General features: G+C 40.0%; 1 protein-coding gene across 2 annotated transcripts in view; it reads left to right on the plus strand.

The window, feature by feature from the left end:
• The first annotated feature begins 4,229 nt into the window (after positions 1 to 4,229).
• Triqk (triple QxxK/R motif containing) overlaps positions 4,230 to 19,306 on the plus strand; it is a 53,033-nt gene continuing 37,956 nt past the window's right edge. The window contains exons 1-2 of one of the 2 annotated variants that reach the window (XM_026786824.1): positions 4,230 to 4,279; positions 12,250 to 12,401. The gene's annotated coding sequence lies outside the window, so the exon portion shown is untranslated. The remainder of the gene's footprint in view (positions 4,280 to 12,249; positions 12,402 to 19,306) is intronic. The other variant, XM_005362321.2, reaches the window with a different exon arrangement.

Below are 19,306 nucleotides of genomic sequence, written 5' to 3' on the forward strand. Positions count from 1 at the left end.
TTAAATTGCCTCTTGTTCAATTGCTAGTGGTTCCTAAAAAATCATTAATGTGATGGTTAATCTTGATTATCAACCTGACAGGATTTAGAATTACCTAGGAGACACACCTCTGGGTTTTGAGCCTGTTCCCAGGGAGCATTAACTGAAGAGGGAGATGGTACTTTGAGCGCGTGCGCATTAATCTCCTGGAGGGCTACCTGAGCTGAATAAAACTGGGAAGTGGAGCTGATACCAGCATTCGCTTCTCTCTACATCCTGACTGTACATGCGACATGACCAGATGCCACAGTGAGAGACACTCTTCTTGGCATGCTTTCTCTGCCATGATGAACTATATCCTTTTATAATGGCCAGAATACACCCTTCATTAAATTACATTTGTGGGCATTTTATTTCAGCAATAACAGCAGTGATTGATACAGAAAATTGGTACTGGGAACGGGTTGTTACTTTAATAAAGTCCTAATAAACGCAGCATAGGCCTTTGATAAAAGTTGCAGCCATGAGCTAGAGAAGTTTGAGAATTCCCTAAGAAAGGCTTAAAGGACCAGTCTGCTGCGAGTTTGGAAGACCAGAACGCTAAGAGAGATGGTAACAGCGGAGGCCTGGCTCACTCATGAAGTTTAGAATCGAGCAAGGATTCTATTAGGAGCTCTGCTAGTATTACACTCTGGCAAATAATCTGTCCTCATCATTTTCATATTCTGAAGACAAGATGGAAACTTAACTCAAAAGTGAAGGATGGATTTGTTTGGCTGAGGAAATTTCAAGACAGAATAGCACTTGGGCTATGTCATGGTTATGTCTTAGTGCTCCTATCCATGTCAAGGTTAGAGGGAGCAACCAGTGAAACAGAAATTCATGAATGAGAAAATGGATGTATGGCTTTGAAGTTGTAGTTAAAAAGGCTGTAGAGAATGAAGCTATAGTTGTTAGAACAATTAGCACAGTTAAGGAGAAACCTGCTTTAAACTGAGAGAAGACGCTGCTCACGAAAGGCTGCAGCTCGTAAAAACACAAATTCCTTTGGCAGGAGAGAAACTGAACAGAGAATACAGCTTAGTGGTTCTTTGCTCAGAAGCCACCACAATGGGTAGGGTAGTGCTTTTCCAGGTTGCCCCAGTTAGGTGCAGAGAGGCTATGGTGAAAGGGGAACAGGCATCTCCAGGTGGCTACAGACCTCGGCACTGGCGTGCATGCTGTACTGGCTGCGGAAGTACACAAAGCACAAGAGCAAGTGGGTCCTGGAGGAAGAAAGCCACCAAGGACTTTGTTTGGTGTTCTTTCCTGTCTCTCCTTCTTCCCTCCAAACCCTCCCAGATACCCCAAATTTCAAGTTGGAGCTATATACATATATCCTCTTTTTCTTTGATTTTATTGTTATCTACATATATATGTATGTAACATGCACAAATATATAAAAATATAATTTGCTAAGTCTGTTTTTGTGGCCTGTGTATATATGGATTCAGGGCTGAGCCCTCTGTATTAGATTCCCAATAAGGGGGTTCATTCCTGGGGGAGGCCGATAAGGTCAACTCTACTGTATTATCATGCTCACCTGTGTGCTGCCATGTTTCCAGCCATGATGATAGTCGATTAAGCCTCTGAAAGGGTAAGCCTGTTCCAATACTTTTTTTTTTTAAATAAGAGTTGCTATGGCCATGGTGTCTCCATGGCAACAGGACACTAACTACGACCCTGACCTAGAAACTGCAGCAATTCTTCTGCCTCGGCCTCCCAAACGCTAGGAACGTGAGTGTGTACCATCACTCTGTCTTTTGGTTTATTTATTGTCTGTCTATAAAATATATTTATCTATTTATTTGGTACTTTGTCAGGTATGTTAGGTCTTCCATAGATGTGTGTGTGTGTGTTCTTTCAATATATCTTATGTCTACGCAAGAATCACAAGCATTGGAGTAGAAATATCAAATGCAAAATAAATAAGGTCTACACAGCCTCAAATTCTTCTACTACGAATATAGGAAACATTAAGTTGGCTAGGGATGGTCCTTTTAGCTTAATTGGTTTTAAAGACTAGAGTAAGGCTACTTTGTAGTAGTTACTAAACACTGTAGCATGGCCAGTGCCAGTTCATACAGCAGTAAATGCTTACACAAAAAGGAACTTAACCAAGCCCAGCTCATAAGGTTACATAGTTAGAAATTCCAGTGGCAGAGACTTGTCATTTGCTGTTCTTTGCATATGGAGCAGGGTGTTTTCTCCTGGATGTGTGACTAAATAAAAAGGTGCAGAGTTCCAGCAATCAGAATAGCTCCCTCAAACATCTGCAGCTATCCATATGCGATACATACAGCTGTGTTTATTCCAAAGATAACACATTCGCATGCACACAATACATTTACTTAAATGTATATTTTATGCATGTGAGGAATTCAAACAAAGGCTTTTTTGTATTTTAATATGCATTTGAAAAGTGACTGAAAGTCTCCACAGTTATTTAAAGATGCTGATATTCTACAGCATATTTTTCAATACACAATCATAACTCTTTCAGGCTAAAATTCATTGCAAGATTAAAGAAACTTAAACGGTGGGGTCACACACATCAAGAAAATTTTGGGGATAGTTCAATCTTTCAGAAGACTGAAAATCCAGCATTATAAATTATCTTTTGTAATTGGAATTTGTTTTTTTTTTTATTCCAACAATTTTGCCACAGCATGGTGGGCATTTTATTTGAAAAAGGAATCTGTACCTTGAGGTGTTTAGTTTCCTTTCTACTTTCACATCTGACAAGATACACATTTCTTGTTTTTGATTTAATAAATGATAAATAGAAGGCTTCATCATTTTAAGTCCCTCCCTGATAAGAATAGTTACACGAGCCTGGCTAAGAACATTAATATAATCTCTTTTAATTGTACCGTTGCTTAGGTTTACAGAAACTGGATACCAGAAAACAATCTAGAAGTACAGAAAATAAAAACACCTTTAAGTTTCATTCCTCAATGTGGAATCAGGACAAATTTCAGAGAAATCTGTATGTGTTTACATTCTTTCTGTAGGGTATTTTGCCTTTTACTAAAGATGTGATGGGTTAGCCAAAGGATAGCAAACTTTAGGAACAAATATAATGGAAGGGATTTTATTTATTCATTGTTATTATTATATATTTTTCTTTTTATATTAAAAATATATTATCCTCTCAAACAATACTTTCAAACGAGCTTCCCCCCATTCCCTCTTCCCTAGATGCCCTACCCCCTACATTAGCTCTTCAGAAAAGCATAGGCCAAACAGAACAAAACAAGATAGAGTAAGACAAGACAAGAGCTCTCATCGAGGCTGGACAAGACAACCCAATAGGAGGAAAAGAGTCTCAAGAGCAGGGGAAGAGTCAGGTGTGCTGGCTTCCACTGATGAGTCTCACAGTAGACCAAGCTAGCAGCCATAACGTATAGGCAGAGGACCTGGTGCAAACCTATCCTGCTTCAGTCTCTGGGAGCCCCTGTGAGTCCTACTTAGTTGATTTGGTGGGTTATGTTATCCCGGTGTCCTCTACACCCCCCCCCCCTACAGTTTAGATTTTAATCAGTTTACATCAGTATAAATAAAGAGCATCACTGCTGACCCGTAGATTTGTGATGAAATAAAAGTAACCACTTCTAATCTGTCCCATACACTGTAGATAATAATATCTCTCAGGATCGCAAAAACAGCATAATTTAGAAAGCAGTCAGTTGCCGTATACATTCCAAAAGGTAAATACCTCAATATTGTTTGTTCCTATTCTACAGATGTGAAAACTGAGTTCCTGGAACACGCCCACAATCATAGTCATTGGTCATGTTTCAACAACTACTTTTCCTAAATTGATTGTCCTGTTAATAGCTAAAAATTAAAATAAGAATTTCCCATCACCACACCCCCAGCCTCTTAACTCTCAGGCACACCTTCTCACAGTTGGAAAGTTTCCTAAGAATATCCCCTGACTAGATTTGGGTGTGCTTGCGTGTAAAAGGCTGGCCACTCACTAAAATAACTTTTGGTTTCGTTTTATGTTGGTTAACTCCTCCATCCTCAGCAGTCCCAAAGCTTTCTTGCTTGGAAAATGGATGGGCCTAAGGGCTCCCTCCCTCCGGCAGGCTGGCGCAGGGAAGGCCCAGCCAATCAGAGCGCAGGCTGAGCGCCGGCCCCGCCCCTCCTCCTGCGCGGCTCCTCGTCCCGCCCCCGCCTCTGAGTGACAGCAGCGTGGACTGCTGCCCGCCCGGCTGGACCCGCGGTTGGGCCGCCCCGGCTGTGCTACGCTGAGGTGTGTTTCGGCGCGGGCTGGGGGTTCGGGGTCACAGTGCGCAGGACGCGGGCCCGGGGCGGTCCCCGACGCAGGGCCTGGGCATCGGGGGGCTCCTCCAGGAAGGCTGGGCTCCCAGCCCTGCAGGGCGGCCTCCTGCTCCAGGGGTCTCAGCCTCTGGCGCCCAGAGAGGACGGCTGGGCTGGGGCGGATGGGCGTGGCCGCCTCGGTTGCCGAGCAACGCGGGGTGCGTCCTGCCAGCGTGTCCCGGAGCTCCTGGTCCTGAAACTCTCAGTCCCACCCACTCCTCCCCCTCGGACTTACTCTAGGCTGGGGATTTGCTCCTGGTGCTGTCCATTAACTCTTGGAGCCGTTTCTTTGCTGCGTGTAACTCTGGTTTCTACAAACCCTGCTCGCCTAGGCCTCCCTACTCTGTGTTTTCACTCCTATGTACTCTTTCCTCTTTCCCTTTTATAGGAACAGAACAATCTCTGAAAGAGAAGAGTTGCTTTTTTGGTTAATGGTGGTGATGAAATGAGGTTACTTTTACTGATGCTTCGTGAATCCCTGAATCTAAAGGAGGTTGCTGTCTATGCGGATGACTGGAAAAGGGGGTTCTGGGGTATAGCGTCTTCCACTTGACCTTAACGAACTTCTTCTGCAAGTTGCAACTCATTACAAGAAGGGCTTTCGCCTTTGATCTTCCTTGCAGTCTACCGTGAAGCATATTAAACCTCTAAGCACCTACTATTGGATCCATATTTCATGTAACTACAAGATAGCAACACCCATAACTCCTGCAGGTCTCTCTTTCCCTTATCTTTTGACCCCTCGTGATTCAACAGAACAAACATCCTGTAGGAAAACACAGAGGAGAAGGAAGTTGGCCTTTCCGGTTCTGTACCAGGTTTCCAGAGTAAATCTCTTCAGGAAGGGAGCATTGATTGTTCTGCTGTTTTTACCCTGCCAGTAAGGCAAGATCAGTTTTCCTTAGGTGAGAATCCTCAGCCGTTTTTTCCTCTGTAGAGTGCTCAATCTAGAATCTACCCTAGCAGGATTAACTGATTTAAAAATATAATTAAAGTGGTGATCTGTAAAAAAATGCAATGTGTTACTAATTACATTTTCCATTCCTTTAGCTTACTGTACTTAAAAATGCTTTTGACTTTCCTCTTATTTCTTTGGTTAGTTGAGAAATGAACATTAAGCCGATTACTCTCTCCTCTACTGGTTCAGTGTTGTTACTGCTTAGGTAGCGCCTGAAGTGTCCTGCTTGGCAATTTCTCTGCCCTTAGCAGCCTTAGTTCCCCACCTCTCAAGGATACACAGAGAAGTGGGGGTGTGGTCATGTGGGGGCTCATGGAAAGATTAGGAAATGTTAATATTAAATCTAATCATTTCCAAACTCTGATGTCACCATTTTGACCATGGAAAGCTGTGAGTAATCCTTTAGCTTACTTAGCAGAATATGAAGATTACATGGGAGCTGTATTGAGACCAACCTGTTTTGGTTTGTTTGTTTGTTTGTTAGATTTAGGGACAAGACATTTCCTTTCTACCATGTCTGACCAAAGAAAACTTGGAGCAGAGATTTTTAAAACTCATTCTTCCAAAGAGCCTCTTACCCCATCTACCTGTCCAAATAGGGTTATTATAGTCTGTCTCTTTTTAAATAGTAATCAACAAACAGAAACAGCCAATGTTGAATAAATGTGTTGCTGTGTTAAAGAGTAAGCTGTATTTCATCCCAGATCTCATTGGTCTTGCCAATAACAGCATATTCAGATATTTAAACAAGTGAAGAAAATTTAGTGTTATATGGCAATACTAAATTGTATTTTGAGATAAATATAAAATGTGTAAAATTTCTCTGCACCCAGTGTTCATTTGGACAAGGAGATTGATTATGTTTAGGTCATGCAACTGTAGAATCATTGCCTGATTCTTACTTATAGCCCAAGTGAAAGGTCTGTTGTGTTTTAATTTTCATAGGCCAACACATATATCACGGCTGTCTTTACTGGTAGATGTTTTCCTGACTTTATTTTCCAAAAGAAGACTTTAGATTTTGATATTTTCTTTGCTCATATCACTCACAAAAGTGGGCACCAGTTGTAGGCACGGATAGAGAAAGCATTAGAGTAAGAAGTTTCTATTTCTTTTGTGGTAAGTGTTGAGTGTACAAAAGAACTTGGTATTTCTTAGAACTGATCATATGAACCCTGCCTTCTTTACTGGACTCTCAATTTTAGCAGAGAAACTGAATCCAAGAAAGATACACTAGATAGAGCATCAAGGCTTAAACATTTTAAGACCTAGTAATAGATTGTTGCTTTTTGTCTTGAGTTTGTAAACTATATGAAAATCGTTGCTACAAGCTGACTGGGTTAGTGCTTTTGAGGGGATAGTAAAAATGGCTAGTAGTTCCTCCTAGCCTCCCTAAGCCTTTATTCCCTTTCCCAAAGACTAGACTTAATCACTGAAAAAAATATTGAGTTTTCAGAATAAGTATGCATACTCAGACTTATCATTTTGCATCACCCATGTTAGCTCCATCATCGAAGTGATGTCGGCTGGTGGATTCCAGTCACTGGTTAGACATTGCTGTAGTAGTTACCTTGTTCCTGAAAAAATACCCGACTACAGCAAATAAAGGACTGGAGGGTTTATTCTGGATTAGTGTACCAGAACTAGTGAATGATGGAGGGAAAGACATGGAGGTGGGGGCATGGGGCTGCTGGGTAATATAGTATCAACAGAAGTAAACAATAAAAGATTGTGCTAACTGACTCCTTTTTATGCAATCCAAGACCCAGCCAAAGGAATGGTGCTGCCCACTCTGAGACTGGGTCTTCCCAGCTTAACCTAGTGACAATGATCTCATAGACACACCCAAAGGATCGTCTCCTAGACGATTCTGGTTCCTATCAATTTGATAGTTGATATTAGCTATCTGTCACATTCCCTTATTTAACTGAGTGGAATCCAAGGTCAGCATCGTTAACCTACTGCTCTGGTTTCTTATAATGAGTGACATTTCTTGGTCATTGGAAGTATGTAATCGCATTTTACATCATTATAATGTATTTAAGGAAGCTATTCTTGACTTTCGAGACTCTGACCTTGGATAACAGTTGAGGAATAATATTCTTTACTTACTGCAGTGCTAAGTGATCCATCTCAAAGCATCCCTCTGGGAAAATTTCTCCTTGTCAAAGCATGAAGTGAGGCAGTGTTTCTACAGACTTGGTGCGTATATCCTTGTTCTGATTTCAATAACTTTGGCTCTATGAAGGTTTTAAACGTACTTTTTAAGAATATAGTATTTTTGTATTGTCTCAGAACAGCCTAAATAATGCTAATAGAAAATAGTGATACGTATTTACTCACATTTGATTTCCTCAGGAAATTTCTTAATTAAACAATAGGAATCATTTAGTCCAGGAAATAATTCTTTTTCAGACCTCTGAAATATGATTAATCTTTTTTTATGATAGAAATGCCAAGTGTCTAATTTGTGTATGTATTGTAGTGAGAAAGAATTCTTTTACCTCATGCATTGAATGATTATAAAGAGATAAACATTCTGTACTCAGTGATATAACAAACCATTGCATTGAAGCACCCAGTAAGATAATTTCATAAAATAAAGTTCTTGTCAACAGCATATCTTAAGTCACGGATCCAGCAAGAACAAAGTAGCTTGCTGCTTTTAGAATTTCTCATAGTTCTAAAGTTGCAAAAATAGCAGTCCAATTAAATTGTAAAACATAAAATTTTAGCTATGACAAAACAAAAATTGCTCAATCCAGAGAACACTTTGTCTTACATAAAAACGTTGTGTTTGGAATAATAAATTATAAAGCTACCCATGACTAGATCCAAATTACAGATTATAGTTTATACCCTGGTTCAAGTGGGAAGCACACTGGATGAAGAGCTTTAGATTGGATTCTGGTAGCACACATATTATTTATTAGGCTCTAATACATTTCCGGTCATCAAGTTCCTTCTGTGCAGGAAGGGTTGGAGGTTTTGGTCTTTTCTCGTCCCCGTGTTAGAGCATTGCCGTGTGTTCTTCACGGTGACTCAGGGTTGCACAAGGTTTCTCTGCGTACGTCGTAGCAAATGATGTCCCTTCTGATGCTGTCCCTCCTCTGCTTCTTGGTGTCCCATTCTCGTTTCATTCATGTCTTTAAATCTGTTTTCCCTGGAACATATGGGAAACACTGGACTATAGAGAAATGTCCTATAAAGGCTTTTATGTGCTTGTCTGGAAAATGTAAGATTTGACTGTGAGATCAAGTGAAACAAAACACCCCATCAAGTCAACGAAGCTAATGAACAACTCAGAGGCTTGCCTTAAACCAAAGAAGACGAACTGAAGGAAATCTTAGATGCTGATGAGTTCATAATGCATGGCTTCAGTGTTTAGCACTCCATCCAAAAGGAACAGGCAGTGATAAAATGATAGTAGAGAGATAGCAGCAAAGATGAAAAGGTGACAAGAAATGAAACATATGAGAAACACCAAGTCTTTACTTTTGGCGCAATGATACTAGTTTGTGGTTTATAAACAAGACAGTGTTATCATTTTATACTCCAATATTTGGGAGTTAGATATGTATTACATTGGATGGTAGTAACAAGGTTATCAGGGCTGCATTCCTTTGTGTAACCTCCAGTAGACAATCTTGGTTTCTGTGCCTTCCCAGTCTTACAGCCACCCATATGCCTATGTATCTGACACTCTTTTATCTACCAAGACAGCAGTGTTGCACTTGTCTGCCCGGTCCTTATTCCATTATGTGGCTGTGTCTTGACTTTTCAGTCTGTGTATTACGGATGAGCTTCTCTTTGCAGCTGTCAAAATGACACTGTTCTGAAGACACATGTGCATGTTTCATACAGAGATGATGAGATGCTTTTATTTCTCTTGAGTGTGCATTTAGGACACACTAAGTGTGTCATATGCAATTCTATTTTTGGGTTTTTGAGAACAGTTGCAAAAGGTGGACACTTAAAAGAAATCCAACACCAGCTCATAATTGAGTATAATAGAGTACTATTTATCTAGGGGTATACTCACAGATCACAGTCCAGAGGAGAGGCCCGACATGTGCTTTACACTGGCATAGATAGTATAAGAGGCCACGCCCAAGTGGGTGGGTAACTTAAAGGCTACCGGCTATAGGAATTCCTACAGCGTCTCCGTTTGTTTAAATAAGAAAGTTTTAAATCTAATACAAACTTATATACAATAAGAACAAATTTCAGGTATAAAATTTATAATTACAACAGCATAAACAATATCAAGCAAGAAACATGTGATAAATGTTTTAATAATTATCCTGTCCTAATGAATTTAAGTCTTGTATAATAAATAACTTGGCTAAGTCATGAGAGAAAGTAACTACAATTATCTAGTCTTTAACCCCATCAAAGACCTGAGAAGGGAAATAATATTACTTGAATAAGCATGAAGTACAATCAAGCAACTTCCAAAATGTACAAAAATGACAGAGACAACTGGCTACTAACTTTGGCTAAGGCTTAAAGTAACTGACAGACCATTTTTAGAGGCAGGAAATTTTTTGAAACCATATTACCCTGTCTTGGCAAGATTTGACAGTCTTTTTTTTTTGTTTGTTTGTTTTAATCCTGCTTGTCTTGTCCGAACATTGTGCATTTTGTCAGTGGTCGATGTGTGGGCAGTTCCTTGCTCAAAGCCCAGTTTTGCCAAGAAGAAAACAAGCTCCAAGCGGAGTGTCTTTGGTGCTCAACATTCTCTCAGGAATAGATCATTACTGCCAAGAGAAGTCGTATCTCACGTCAACAGAACCCTAAGTTATTTAAATGTCATATTTTACAATGCTTTGAAGTGGTTGAAGATCACCTATCTGTGCAGACTGATTTCTAATGCATGAGCTCACTCCTTTACTTCCCTAACCAATGCATGAGGGTTCTGCTCTCCCTTCACTCTCGTCCTCTTCTTCTGTCAATGTTTATCCTTTGGTATAGTCAGCTATGCTGAGGTGAAAGGGATGTGCAGTTGTTCTGAATTTCTATAATAAATAATGATGCTGAAGGTTTTTTTTTTGTGCTTGTTGACAATTTGAAAAACCTCTGGAAAAATGTCATTTCAAATATTTGATCACTGGAAGATTGGATTAATAATTTTTTGAATTGCTAAATAGCAAGAATTCTTCATATAGTCTAAGTATGAAGCTTTTATCCAATAACCGATTTGTAAATGTTTTTTGCATTATGTAGATAACCTTTGTACTGTTTTTTGAAGTATGTAATATTTTAGTTATAGTTATTTTTTTGTTTACTCTGGTTTTAGTCTCTAAGAAACTATTATATAGCTCAAAATTTTGAAGTTTATTTCAGATGTTTTTTTCAAGTATATTCTAATACTAGCCCTTTCCTTTAGGGATATGATTTTTGTTGTTGTTGTCTTTATTCTGTGGTTTGAGATAAGCAACAAACTTTATTCTGTAAGCGCACTGTCTATTCAGAGCCATTCTGTCATGGTGTAACTCTTGGCTTGAATTTGTATCTGTATTTATAAAAGGCCTTCGGGCTGGATTGATGGCTCAGCAGGTAAGAGGGCTTGCAGCCTTTGCAGAGTACTGCAGATCAGTCCTCAGCTCCCATACTGGGGTTAACTGTACCAGATTCACAGACAACCTCGGGCACTCTCACTCACACGTGTGTGCTTGTCTTTATGCACACGCACACACCCACCCAGTCCCCCCCCACACAATTTAACAGAGTAAACTTTAAAAAATTGTAAGGTATTTATATTGATATATGGAAGCTAAAAATTTATGTTCTCAAATATATTGTTTTTAGTTTTCAGTTAGTATTACTAGAAAGCAGTTTGGAGTCATAGAAATTTGATTCTCATGTTATACAAGAGTAATTTCAGTGTAATCTAGAGAAAAACTCGGAGTTTGATGCAATATGTATGTATACATATATATTCAATGAACATGTATATAACTGAGAAATAAATTACATATATTAGCTATTTTCCATTATTACTGTTAGTAAGTGTTTAGGAACTAATATTCAGTTTAAAGCATATGATTAAGTACTATAGTTTTATGAGTTAATGATAATCAAATTGAAATAGATAAAAGCAATATGAAATTAGTCTTTTACAGGCATGCATGAGTCTAGTGGTTCTCAACCTGTGGGCGTCTGCTTCTCTGATGGTCACACACTAGAAATCCCAAATATCAGATGCTTACATTGTGATTCATAACAGCAGTGAAATTACAGTTATGAAGTAGCAACAAAATAATTTTACGGTTGGGGTCACCACAACATGAGGAACTGTATTAGGTCAAGTAGATTCTGTGATGCTTTTCTATAAGAGACTGTCTCCCAGCCATTGTTACAGGGTTGTGTCTTATGAAGGTGCATTGTTTTCCAAATTCCCCGGGGAAGTTAAACCTGTTTTAAGTTGAATAGATAACAGAGAACCAGGAATCAAAGAGTGAAACAAAAAGAACCGTAGGAAACTCCAGCCGCTCTCATCTTTTCTGATACATTTTAATTTTTGAGCTCTCTTTTGGTCATGTGTGTGTATGTGTTCACATGGTCGTCATGGTTTGTGTGTGTGAGTGCATCTGAGACCCAGGGCTAATATCAGGTGTGTTCCTCAATTATCTCCACATTATCTAACGAGCTATGGTTGGGCCCTGGAGCCCAGAGCTTACCCATTTGTCTCACCCAGCTGGCCAGCTTGCTTCTGGGATGTCTCCTCTCTGCTCCCCAGCATGGAGATTTCCAGCAGGCCCCATGCTTCCTGGCATATTCCCTATCCTGGAAACCTGAACTCTGCTCCTTACATAGGTACAGCAAGTTCTTTACCAACTGAGCTCTCTCTCCAGCCCCTTCAACTTGTCTTGTTTTTAAGTCAACTATGTAACTGGAAACCGTTCACTTAAATGTCCGTATATTCTCATTTTAATTTACAGTAAGAAAAGTCAGCTGAGAGTGTAATTTTTGGTGACTGGAGTTGAATTTGCCAGGAAAGCAGTGCAGCCTCGGAGGCCTTGCTTCGGGAAACATCTCTTTTCTGGCCGCTGTCCAGACTTTAGACTTGGCAGCATCAAGGACACAGTATAAGGTGTGTTTTCTTGATTGAATGGTTGGAAAAGGTGTTTTGATTTGTGGCTTGTTTCCTTTTACTTTGTTTTTCTTGGTTTGAATTTTTGCTTCTGGCACTGAACATGGGTTATGAACATGACTTTTTGTTAGAGAGGGCACAATTATAATGAGAAAATGTTTTACATGTTTTTATGTTGTGTAATTTAAACATATTTAAGTAAATCAAGATTCATAAGCTGTGGATTTTTATCTAACTTATTTTAAAAAATAGTACTGTACTATTGTGCACTGACTTATTACCACATTTAGCATGTAGTCTCTTGATACTTGGTACATTATTATACTTTAGCAGATTGTAATATTTTGGTAATTACTTATTGGTTTTAATCAATGTTGCAATTTATTAATTAGTGAACATAAAATTAGCTATACCACATAACGCTTACTGTTCCTTAATTTACTGACACATTGCTCCAAAGGTGGTGTAGAGAGGAAACCCAACGTGAGTCGCCCTCTTACGCTGGCCCACACCCTTCCTTCCTTAGCCCCAAGTCAGAGGCTCTCCAGTTCTTCAGGCTGAAACCCGAGACCCTGAAATCCGCAAGTCTTTCTTTATAAAACCTGTCCCCTTGTTTCCTTTCTAATTCCATCTCTGTTCTTAGACCCATTTGTTTGCTCCAGCCCTCCCCCCTCCCCCATTTCAGCAAACTTGAACTTGCTGTTCTGTTTCTTTAGCACTGATTAGAATGCCGCCATCTATTTGTATTAAAAGGTCCCTTTCTGGCTAGAAACCCTGCCATCAACCTATTGTTCTCTGTCCTGTAGTTTTAATCAGTATTTAATACGTCCCATATTTTATACTTACCTGGCTTATTATGGTTGTCACCATCAAGAATGTAAGACATAATTGGGGTTTACTGTGAAACGTGCCACAAACCCTCCTGTGTTTGAACACTTGGTGCTTTGTGGGGAGGCTGTAGAATCTTTGGGAGTTGAGGTTTAATGGAGGAAGTAACTGAGTGGGCCATAGGGTGTGCAGGTTGGCCATGCTCCCTGCCCTGTCTATCCTTCATGATCCATCATGTTCCTGCCCTGCGGCCAGCTGCACAGTGACATGCACCTCCCACCATGCCTGCAGGGCTATGGGGGCCTGTGTTCTTAATACTGAGCCAAGATAAACCCTTCTTACTGTAGGTATTTTCTTGTGAGGTTATTTGGTGGCAGGAAGAAAAGTAAAGAATGCAGTATGTGATGTCTCTGTACTCAGTCTCCGCTGACTAGTGTTTGGTTACTAATAACTGAGCGATGAGGGAATTCATAATCATCTGTAAAGCGCATACTATGAGTTAAACACTGCTAGATCGTGATGAAACCAAATGCTGTACACAGTTCTTGTCTTGATAAATACAGTTTAATAAAGAAAACATAATTACAGCAGCTATTTTTTTTATTTTTTACCATGGTGTGTTATAAAGACATACAGCAAAATGCTGTATTGACCTGAACCAGAGTATTGTGTATTCAAGAAATGCTTGCTGGATAAATGATTAACAGTTAGGGTAGCCTTGGATATTAATATATTCATATATTCATGTACACAAACCCATATGTCAGTGTCTTGAGACCCTAAAAGTTTATTTCTTACCGAGGCAATATCCTAAAATGGGTTAGTGGGAAAGCTTAAGTACCCCAGCACCTGAGCAGACCCCCATGATCACCACAACCCCTGAGCAAACCCCCCACGATCACCACAGCAGTGAGAGAGAAGACCATCTCCATGATCACCTCAACACCTGAGCATACCCCCATGATCACCTCAACACCTGAGCATACACCCCACGATCATCTCAACACCTGAGCATACCCCCCACGATCACCTCAGTGAGAGAGAAGACCGTCTCCATGAGAACTGAGTTTAGACTTTTACTGGTAGAAGCAAATGGTTTACTGCCAGATGAGGCCTGCTGAACACTGCCTTCTATCAGGAGACAGGATGGAAAGAAACTGAATCAGGTTATTAGCTGCCTACCTTTCTGCCATTCTGGGGTGTGTGTGAATTGCGTGTCTGTGTCAAGGCAAATGTGTCCTGGAAGTCAGGACAGTCGTCTTCTATGTGTGTCCTGGGGACGTGCCAGGCCGTCAGGCATGATGGCAATGTGTGTCTCCACTAAGCCACCCTACTGGCTCCTCTTTTCTCCTGTTTTGATGGGAGAACATTAGATTAGTAGGTAAAGACGTATTTCACGACCTAAAAAACCTATTCCAAGAAGGATATGAGCACAAATAATCAGTTCTGTAAGTTGATAAATTCAGAGCTATATGCAGCTCAAAATAGATGGAGCACGGTTTACATGTGCATGTGTGTGCGTGTGTGTGCATATATATGCGTGTGTGCATGTGTTTGTATGTGTCTATGAAAGTGTGTGTGTGTGTGTGTGTGTGTGTGTGTGTGTGTGTGTCCATGCCTGTGTGTGCACTGGTGGGAGTTTAAAAGGTAAAAAAAAAAAAAAAAAGATTGACAAGAGAAGAAAAACCAGACTGTACATACAGACAAAGGGAAACATTGAACTATAACACTATAACCCCAGGGATCTTGACTAAGTTTAAGCATCCAGAGCTTACTCTAGAAGTGCCACGAAGATGGATTTGAGGGAAGGGAGCCCGAGTTAGGAAAACAATTAGCATATGAATTTAGGGAGCAAATGAGCTCGCAGGCTGGAGATCTGCAGCAAAGAAAGAAAGGAGGGGACAGAGGTGGAAAGGCTGAGACTGGGAACATCTGAGCACAGAAGATGCCTTGGTAGAGGGCAGGGTGCTCTTTGCTTTGCTACCCAAACAGAGGCACCGTTGCAGACACACTGTTTCTGAGGCTGTGTCTGAACTGGCGTATGTGGGAAAGAATGACTTAGGGCAGGCGTGCAACGTGAGCGATTACTACTTGGTGTTCTGTGTGTGTTCCTTTTACCAGGGGGATGAGCCCATGTGTCCAGACTAGACTGAAGGTGGCCGGGGGATTTGGAGGCACGGGAGTGGGGTAACTGTGGAGTGAAATGGAGCCAACAGAATAGAGGCACGGAATTGCAGCCCAGCATTTGGCATTTATGAAACCGGATTGCATGTTGACTGCAGAATTGTCTTGAAGAGATCGTTGTTCTTTACGTTGTTATGAATTCAGCAAAATTTGAAAACAGATTTCCTAAAAGAATTTGGTTTGGTTTTTGTGAGAATGACTCATGCGATAGAATCCAGCTCATAGACAAGAATCTTGAGTAATTAATAATAAAACATCTTAGTAGAAGAAAATTTTCAGAAACTTAAGTAATTATCTAGTACTCTCCGGAAGAATTTTCTATGTGAGACTTTTCTTATAAGATGTCTTTGTGGTCAGTTTTAAGAATGCAACAAAGTAGAGAGAACGATACAGAGGTTGCCCACGTTTTCCCTATCCTAACACATATGCAGCCTCGTCTGTGATCCCCATGGCACAGCAGAGTGGTGGGGTTCTAGCCCAAGGAGTGCACAGCTCTGGCGACCTCACTGTTGGCGCCGTGAATTCTATGGGTTTTAACCTCTATGTCCCTTTGTCTCTATTTGTACAGACATATGTCCACCAGAATAGATTTGCTGCCGGGAAGTCTTCTGCATCCACATCTCTCCTAGGGTTTACAACTCCTAGACACCTCCTTTCCTTCTGTTGTCTCCATAATTTTGCTTTTCCTGATGAATATCCAGAGTAGCGCAATGTGGAACACTGAAAAAAAGATGTGTATTTGCTCTTTCTGTTTCTACTTCTGAGTACTCTTTATTCTCTTCCTTAGCTCATGTATTGGCAGACAGATTGTCTTGTGTTTTTAATTTTTGGTGTTATTTATATATTCTATATTTAAGACCTCTCTGAAGTATAGCTGGAAGGGATTTTCATTCATCCTATAGGCTGTCTGTCTGTACTGCTGCTAGTTTCTTTGCTGTACAGCTTTTTAGTTTCAAAGTAGGCCTTAGGATTATTTGCTGTATAATTGGAGTCATCTTAAAGTAAGTTTGTCCTACCTCTGTATCTTGAAATGTTTTCCTCCAGAAGTTTTAGGGCTTAGTGTCCTATACTGAGATCTTTGATCCACTGGAAATTTATTTTTGTGCAGGATTAGAAATAAGTATCTAATGTCTCCTGCATTTGTATATGTCCAGTTTTCCTAGTTTCTTTTACTGAAAAGGCTTGTCCCAATGTATATTTTTGACGTATTTGTCAAGAATTGCTTTGAGAGTTAGTTTCATTCCTTTTAGAATGACTATTATCAGTGAAATGACACATGCTTGTGAGGATGTGGTGTCAGAGGAATCTTATACACTGTTGGTGTGAGTGTAAATGAGTACACACACTGGAAATCAATGTGACCCAGCTATATGCATGCCTCCTGTGAACATACTCAAAGGACTGTCAGTCCTACCATAGAGACCCTTGGACATCTGTGTTGACTGCTCACATATTTATATTAGCTAGTAGAACCAATATATATGTCTATTAACAGATATGGCAGATCTACACAATGTGGGTTTATTCATGTATACGGAAAAACTAAATTATGACCTTTGTAGAGAAATAGATGGAACTGGCAGTTATCATGTCCACTAAAACTAGCCAAATCCAGAGAAACAAACACAATATGTTTTCTCTCATATGTAGGAGGAAGAGATAAAGGGGAGGGAGTGGCAGAGGGAGATCAGTAAGAACATAGTACACATGCACATGTAATAGCTATGATAAAACCCATTACTTGATGTGCTAATTAAAAATAATGAAAAGAATAATGGCTTTTTCATACCAGTTTCTTTCACCAAGCAGTTTGTTTCTGTTCAGCTGTTTTGGGCTTGGATGTATAATTTTTCTTTTGCATTTTACTCTTCTGTGAGGAAGTATCATCGTTTTAAAAATATCGCATTAATGGGTATATTGGTTGCTTCTAAGTCTTAGCGATTATGTACAGGTTTTTGTGTGAATTTAAATCTCTGACTCCTTTTGTTACCAAATGCCATGTGTGCTGATTCAATGGTAAGTGTATGAGTAAGTTTATAAAAAATGCAGTGAACACCGTGGTGAGGGTTCCTGTTGAGTAACCAGGCAAGGACTCATCCCTGGGAGAAGCCACTCTTCCTCCTCAGCAGTCATCAGGTGCTTGTAGTTGTGGGTCGTTTCCCCTTCCATGCCAGCACGTCTGTTGAATTACCATTGTGCAGCTCTTGTTTATGTAGCCATTTCCATAAAAACCTGTTTCCAGCAGGTTTCCTGGTGTTCTGATGGTTACACTCATCTGTGGTGTAAGAACATTGAGGATGTAATTAGGAATTATGTTGGCTAACAAAATGGCAGCATTTTATTCTCTTCTAAGGTCCATGACCTCACTAGCCCTGCAGCATTGGCTAGGTTTCTGCTAGGCCTCATTAGCCTCCTTATTCCCCAGGGAAAGGTGAGGGTGCTATCTGCCCATTCACAGCCCCATGACGCAGCAGGACAATCAAATGCAATAGGGAGTCGAGTCAAAGCAGGCACTCAGTTTATTACTGTGAGCATCAGCTTATATAGGTTATGTGACATCGTGTAATGTGGGGGTACCTCCAGCCAATGAGAGACAGCCAAGCCCTCCCTCTGGTTGGAAGGGCATCAACCTAGTTTTTGCTGTTTCATTCTCAAACCCAAGCCTGGCTTCTCTCTGTCCTAAGGCCTCGAGGATCAGGCCCTGAGATAATTTTTGCCTAACAGGTTTCTAGTAGCAGCCCTGATTTCTTCCTCTTGAGTGGGCTTTATATCCAATTAGACAGCAGTCGGCTATCACCAACGTGTGAGTGCCGCTTACCACATCTGTATGGATATCTAATACATATCCGTCTTTATGGATATCTTTTCATACTGGTCATTGTTATGGTTCATAGTTGATACAACTGTTCCCTCTTCCTTTTAGACTCTCTCTACGCACTATTCCGCAGCATTTTTAGTAAAAGAAAAAGGAAAGAAACCGCTGTGCTGAGAGACGAGGTCAGGCTTTCTGCACAGACAGAGCTGAGAGAGATGAGGAGGGGCTTTTTGCACAGACAGAACATGTATTGAAAGAAAGTCCTGCTGTATTGATGTCTTCATTTATGTGCTGTGATAAATAGCATGCAAATTTTTGAAATAAACTTTGTTAATTTTGGAAAAAGTAGAGGTAACAAAAGGGATTCAAAATAAAAAAAATAAAATGAAAATTAAAGAAAAATAAATTCTAACCAGAGATTATAACTCTGACTAATATTTGAACAGTTTTGAAGGAAACTTTATTCCTTGTTGATTATGTAGTTTTTTTGTGGATAAAAGTTACTTTTACGAAATTATTCTTTGTGGTCCTAGCTACTGAAGGAGGTGGAAAGACCAGGGCCGGGAACAATCCATAGGCTTTTGCTACGTTCATTTTTAAATGCTGTATTTGAAAGGAATGCCCTGCTTTACGGTTTTCGTAGTGTTCCCTGTTTAGAAAGAAGCAGATGGTATGAAAACTGGACTCCCTGATTTAAAGGGAATGTTGATATTTATAACCCAGCTTATCTCCAGCAAGATTTGTTTTTTGCAGCTGTTCCAGGTTGGGAAAAATATGATATTAAAGTTCTGGCTTGCTGTTCTTTCCACATTTAGGGGGGAAATTTTCAAAATGTGAAAAAGTGCTGTTTAATTTTAAACATGAATGTGATGTAAACTGTGAGATTTCTGTCTAAATGTGAATTTTCTGTTTGTGTGCTGGATATTACTCTTTTTGTTTCACTGGTCTTTTTCCTCCATACACCACATTCAAGGAATAATTTACCCATTTTGCACATATCATCAAAACATTCTAGGAAATCAGACAATTTTTAAGAGTTAGATTATATCATTAAACACAATTTTTTCCCACTGGGAAA

Source organism: Microtus ochrogaster, linkage group LG5 (assembly GCF_000317375.1).
Source record: "Microtus ochrogaster isolate Prairie Vole_2 linkage group LG5, MicOch1.0, whole genome shotgun sequence".
Classification (NCBI taxonomy): Eukaryota; Metazoa; Chordata; class Mammalia; order Rodentia; family Cricetidae; genus Microtus; species Microtus ochrogaster.